General features: G+C 46.2%; 1 protein-coding gene across 4 annotated transcripts in view; it reads right to left on the reverse strand.

The window, feature by feature from the left end:
- Window positions 1-5,879, reverse strand: part of FOXP2 (forkhead box P2) — a 398,888-nt gene extending 393,009 nt beyond the window's left edge. For all 4 annotated transcript variants that reach the window (XM_054272498.1, XM_054272517.1, XM_054272526.1 and 1 more), the window contains exon 1: window positions 5,800-5,879. The gene's annotated coding sequence lies outside the window, so the exon portion shown is untranslated. The remainder of the gene's footprint in view (window positions 1-5,799) is intronic.
- Window positions 5,880-6,129: the final 250 nt, after the last annotated feature.

A 6,129-nucleotide genomic window follows, 5' to 3' on the forward strand; every position in this document is an offset into this window, starting at 1 on the left:
AAGCAGTGTAATATCATAGCCATTCTCCTTCCTTCTCTGAAGGGACAAGATGGCAAAAATTATAGTGGCAGCATCCATCAATATTAGACAATTTTAATATAAATATATGTCAAAATGTAATTAGTCAAATTATTTCAGATACATTATTTAAAATTACATGAAATACATAACATATGTTGGTTAAGGCTGAAATAAAAAAGCTGAATAATGGAATAAATCAGCATTTGAATTCACTTGAAGACAAATTCTGAAAAAAGTTGCAAAATACACATCATGCTGATCGAGAAAAAATAAATTATTCTAAAATGATCATCAACTAAACAGCAAACTTAAAAGATAAAGGATTTGTCTTGTAACAATACTTATTTACAAAACACCATGCCTAGAAAACCCCAACTTTCCAGTTATATATAGTGATGTACCTCCTAGCCTCAAAACATCACTCTTCAAATGAATTTCCAGTTTTGGGCCCAACAGTGTCTCCCACTGGGACAAAGCTGGCACAGGCCCACTGGAATCTCAGTCATCCTCATAATGTCCTGGAGGCAAACTGAAACAAGACTGATATCAGCAATTTACAGAAATACTTAACATGGTGCAATTTTCAGCTGTGTCTGATTGACCACAGAGGTCCAAAGGAGCTCACTGGGCAAAGGACTCGCAGTGTGGGTGCCTGAGGACCCTGCAACCAGCAATGGGCTGGAAACGTTGTCAAACAGATACTTCACCAACTTCTTCCAGTACCTGCTGCCCACAGGAAGCTGAAGCTCCTTGGTAAACAAGCAAGTTCTACAGGTAAGCCAAAGCCAGTCTGTGAACGTCAGAGGGTTCTTTGTGACTCAGAGGGGTGTATGATGGAGGTCAGTAGTTTCTCCTTTCACCCTGGAATGAACATCACACAGCACTGCAAGGGAGATGGATGCAGTGGGCAGGGCAGAAAACCTCCTTTCTGCACGCTGAATGAAGGTGCTGCCTGTCCTTTAAACCTGTTTGCTGTTCCTCAGCCTAACCAATTAGAAAGGCATCTGTTACCCACCTAAAGCCCTGTGCCACCCAGCAGAACAGACACCCCCACTCAGGGCACGGAGAGGGTGCAGTGCACCATACCCAAGGGAATCAGCTGTGTCCTCAGCAGCCAGCCTGATTAATGCATACAGTTAAATAAGAAACAAACTGCAGCAAACCCATTTCCAGCTACAGATGTGTAATTACTACAAGCAGGAAAAAGAAATAACTAAGTAAATGAACAAAAAGTTAAACCTACAATATTCTAATTCCCTCCCCTCAGCAACCTCTACAACTTACTAAAAAGACTTAAGACAGTAAAGATCTTAAAATAGTATACTTAGTATTTTACTTTATTTTTCTTAGAATAGGAACTGAAATTGTGATATTAAACATAATTCTACACAAATTCATCCCTCAGAGTTCAAATGTTACTTTCTAACATCATCCCAAACTATACATTGGTGAAGCAATAAGCATTGTAGCAACTGTTCATTAAAGAGATTATTTTCAGCTACTTCAGTGATGACAGCATAAGCAAGCTATTACTGGCATTTTCAAAACCACCTTTCTGACATGAAACATGGTGTTGCCCTTAAACACAAACCTATCAGAAATGGGATTTAAAAAAAAAAAAAAAAAAAAAAATAGAAAGCAAAAACAGATTCAAATCTTGCAACAAATAATAGATGCCTGTTATAATTTGCAGTGAACATTTTGGAAGATTTTTAAAACAGTAAATTTGATTAAGCTACTGAAAGCCTCAGAAAGAAGAAAAAAAAGATGATCAGGGCTAGATAATACTTGTGACACTGCTCCTTGTTTTTATGCTGGTGTAGAAGTTTTGAAATTTAAGTCTAAAGCTACTCATAGAAATTATTCTTAGAAATTATTACAGTAAGTAGGCTTATTCTGTAAAGGAACAAATGTGCAAGAAAGCCTTCAAACAACTAACAAGGAACTATTTTATTGCAACTTTAAGATTAATTTCACGAGGTCTGTTTATTACAGCTAAGATTTTCTACAATTTCATCACTCATATGAGGCTTTTCTTGTGCCACTATTTTACATACACAATCAAGAAAGGTATCAAATAAAAACAGGGCAGGGAACAGGAATCTAAATGACAAGTATTTCTTCTAACAAGGATTAGCTGAAAACTATGCTACAGTGGCTGTGAAAAAAATAGACAGTTTGCATTACTTCTAGACCTATTAGCTGTCACAAAATTTTAAAAGAAAAATCAGTTCCAATGTACAGAAAATTATCATTTTACAACAAAGTTGATAGCATTTTTATTTTGACTGTGATTTGCATTTTTCTCCAGTAAAAATCATTCCATGAGTACTTTTCAGTGACCTATGTGCTAAATCGTTTTCATTTCATATGAGCAAGTGACTTCTTAACAATACAACCAACAAAGAAAAAAACATGACTCGTAGGAACCATTCATTTTCAGCCACCATCACAATTTAATTTCTCCAAAATAAACCAGGTAAAAATTGAAATAGACTAAAAAAGTACTCCGTGTTCAAGAAATATTAAATCAATCCCTCTATCGGAAAGATAAATACCAGCCCTCACATATGGATGATGAAAAACAACGAGGTTAAGTGACATTTTCAATGACACATAGCAAAACACTGCCACAACATGGATCACATCTCAGAAGTTTTCTATTGTTTTCAGCCCACTAGCCTCGAGTAACTCCTGTGCATGCAATGCTGAATCAGGTATATTTCTCAGAATACCAAAAGCTTATTCCAGCTCACACAAATTAGTCCTAAAAAAATCTTATTCTACAGTAATTAAAAAATTAAGTCCAACAAGAACTTAAAAAAATACAATGGAGTCTCATAGGAATGTTTCTAAGCAAATACACCATTATTCTTAAAATTATAGTCCCAACACATTCTATTATGGAAAGCATTAAAACATGTATAAGCAACAGATTACTACAGAAAAAAAATGCAACCAAAAAAAAAAAAAAGCCAAACACCACCAATTAAACAAATCACTTCAAAAATCTGTGAAATATTCACCTGACTACTGCACAAACCCCAGTGCCGCTTTTAAAGAATACCATGTATTTACTGATTGAAATGTCCTGAACTTGGTATATTTCTTTTCCTCACACTCAAACCCATTCTAATTTGGTTGTTCCTTAGAGACTATTTGGTCATTTTACATAAATATTCACTAAACAGAAAGCTACAAAACATTTAGGTTTTTCCTCTCTCAGATGATATAAACACTGCACTGTAGCAAAGATCCCGTGACACAATGTAAAAATCGCTGAGGTTAAACTAAAAACAAAGAAATACACAAATATTTATACAATTGATTCTGCTTAAGCTTCCTCCTTAGGTTACTGTTAAAGCTTAAAGCCTACACCAACAAGGCCTCGCATGAAACAGTGTATTTCAGGTGTTACATATTATCAAAATAAATTAGGATGTCTAACTACAAGCATTTTGGAAATGCTGTATTTGAAATACTCTTTCCTTCCCCTTAGCCTTTTACTGATCTACTATCCTGAGTAATTAAATGAATAATTTAAGCATGCAAAAATTCTACAGAACAAAACCGTTTTGTAAAGACTACATTAAAACTGCAGATTACTACAAAACGGGTATTTTGAGTATCTACATTTACATGAACAAAAGAAAAAACTTCCGAAAATACTTATTTGAATGATTAAAACCATATCCCACTTAGAAGGGTTTAGTGTAGCATTAGAGAAACCAATTTAATAATTAATCATATTTTCTTTAGAGTAATATTACTAGCAGTAATGTTTTTCCTTAATGGCTTTAAATTACTTAGCACACAGAAGAAAAAATTTAAAACTGTCAAAATATCTTAAAACTTTGACTTCCTCCCCCCCCCACACACAGCTTAATGGGGAGATATAGACACCGTGCACAACTTCTGAGTCCCACCTTCGTAAAAAAATTTCCAAGGGCCTGATCCGAGCCTGTGAATTCAATGGAGCGATTCCTACTGCTGCCAAAGGAAAGCTTCCCACTATCGAGAGTTGAGTTTGGATAGGGGCTCTAATGCACAGAAAGACAAGGGAAGATCCTCTTTGGAAGAGGAACTTCGGTGTTTCTCTCGACTCCTATGTACACAGGCAAGACTTCCTAGACGTACAAGCGATTCCCAGGTACAGGGTACTGCCCGTTCCTCCATCTGTAGCTCTGCACTCTTTACTAATAGAGGACAACATCACAGATTCACGGTGGTTACTTTTGAGATTATTTTTCCCCTGGAGAATACACCAGCAGCCCACTTTCTACCTGGACAATTCTCGCAAATTTTAGATGAGCGTTCTCCTGCCAGCCCATAGCCTAAGCTTTACGCCCCTCCAGTAGCTCCATCCCGGGACCTTACCGGCGCTCGCCAGCGTTCTCGGCCGGGGCTGCGCTGCGACGCGGGCCCGCTGCCTGCCGAACCTGACGCGAGTCGAGCTACGGGAGCAGAGCAGAACCGCCCGACGGAGCGCCTTTACCGGGGCCGTGCGGGCGGCACACGGCTGTCCGGCAGGGCACGGGCGGCCGGGAGCGCTGCCGCCTGCGCACCCGCGCTCGGCGTGGCAGGACGCGGAGCGGAGGCGCCGGCGCTCGCCCTCCGCGCTAGGGCTGCCCTGGCACTGCCGATGGCACGGCACGGTGCAGCCCGCTCCACAGCCAAGGCCGCCAAGGCCGCTCTGCCCTCACAATCTATCACGCTTCCCAAACTTTCCAAGTCCCGAAGCCCTTCTCAACTTCAAAGCCAATTTTAAGGGAAGGCCCCTGCGTACCAGGCACGGAGGCCGCCTCCGGAACCCCGCAGCTCCAACACCATTATTTATTAATTGTTGGGTTTAGGCAATTTTGTCTTGGGCCAGGAGACGACCGTGCTCCCTGCGCAGCCCAAACAGCGCCCGGGGGCACCGCTGCCCCACGGGCACCTCGGCGCCCTGCGCTTCCCCTCCCACGCCAGCGGGGGCGCCCCGGGGCAGCGCGGCGCGGGGCGCCCCGAGGGGGCGGCCGGCAGCGGCCCCTCCGCGCGGGCGGGCGGGCGGAGAGGCGGGGGCTGGGGTGCGCCTCTCCCTCCGGCGGGCAGGCGGGCAGGCAGCACACAAAGGAGAAACGTGACACGTTTCTTCACCCGGGCTGTCTGCTGGGGAGGTCTCGGGGGAAAAGAAGAAGAAAGGAAAAAAAAAAAAAAAAGGAGGGGGGGAACCCAAAAAACCCCAACACACCACCACACAAACGGGGAGGCAAACGGCGGGCGGGCAGCCGAGCCTCCCGCACACGCTTCCTCGGCAGCCTAGCCCCAAGCCCTCCCCGCCTGGCACTTCTCTACCCGAGCGGGGAGGCTACAGGTTGTTTGTTTTTAATTACACGGGGGTGGGGGGTCCGCGGCGCGGAGCGGCGGGAGGGAGGCCCTGCCGGCCCGCAGCCGCCGCGAGTTGTTTTGGGGGAGCTCACACCGGCTCCCGCGGCCGGCCCGGCCCGGCCCGCCGGGCACGGCCCCAACTCCGGCCGGGGCACCGCAGGCTCCCAGCGCAGAGCGCGCCCCCGCCCCCCGCTGGCGGTGCGTGTTTGGGAGCGGTGCCACCGGGTGCCGGGAGACCTGACACATGTCACTACTGCGGCCCCGCCGGCCGCGGCCAAACTTTCCCGCGGCGGCGGCAAGTCAGAGAGCGGCGGCGGAGGGGGGTGGAAGCGCTGGAAGTAGCAAGTCACACCGGGGAGCGGAGGGAGGAGGAGACGGGTGCGCGGGGCGGGGTGGGGGGGTAGCACTTACCGGGAGGAGACACCGTGTAGGGCGTCCCGGCGAGCTGACACCGAGAGAGAAAGGGCGAGCGGAGCCGCGCGCAGCCGCGCGCACATACAGAGTCCCTGCGGGCGGAGCCGCGCGCGGGCCGGGGGAGCGGGGGCGGGCGGGCGGCGCGGGGCCCTCCGCGGGCGCGGAGCGGCGTCGGAGCCTCGCGCCCTCCCGCCGGCTGGCGCTGCCTGGCGCTGGCGGTGCTGCTCTCCCTCCCCCGGCGTGCGGGTCCGCCCGTGTGCGGAGTGTGCCGCCTGTGTGTATGTGTTTTGTTGGGAATGCGAAAAAAAAAAAAAAAAAAGATGAGGG

Source organism: Melozone crissalis, unplaced genomic scaffold (genome assembly GCF_028551555.1).
Source record: "Melozone crissalis strain CALT ecotype California unplaced genomic scaffold, PUWL_Pcris_2 ptg000004l_1, whole genome shotgun sequence".
NCBI lineage: Eukaryota > Metazoa > Chordata > Aves > Passeriformes > Passerellidae > Melozone > Melozone crissalis.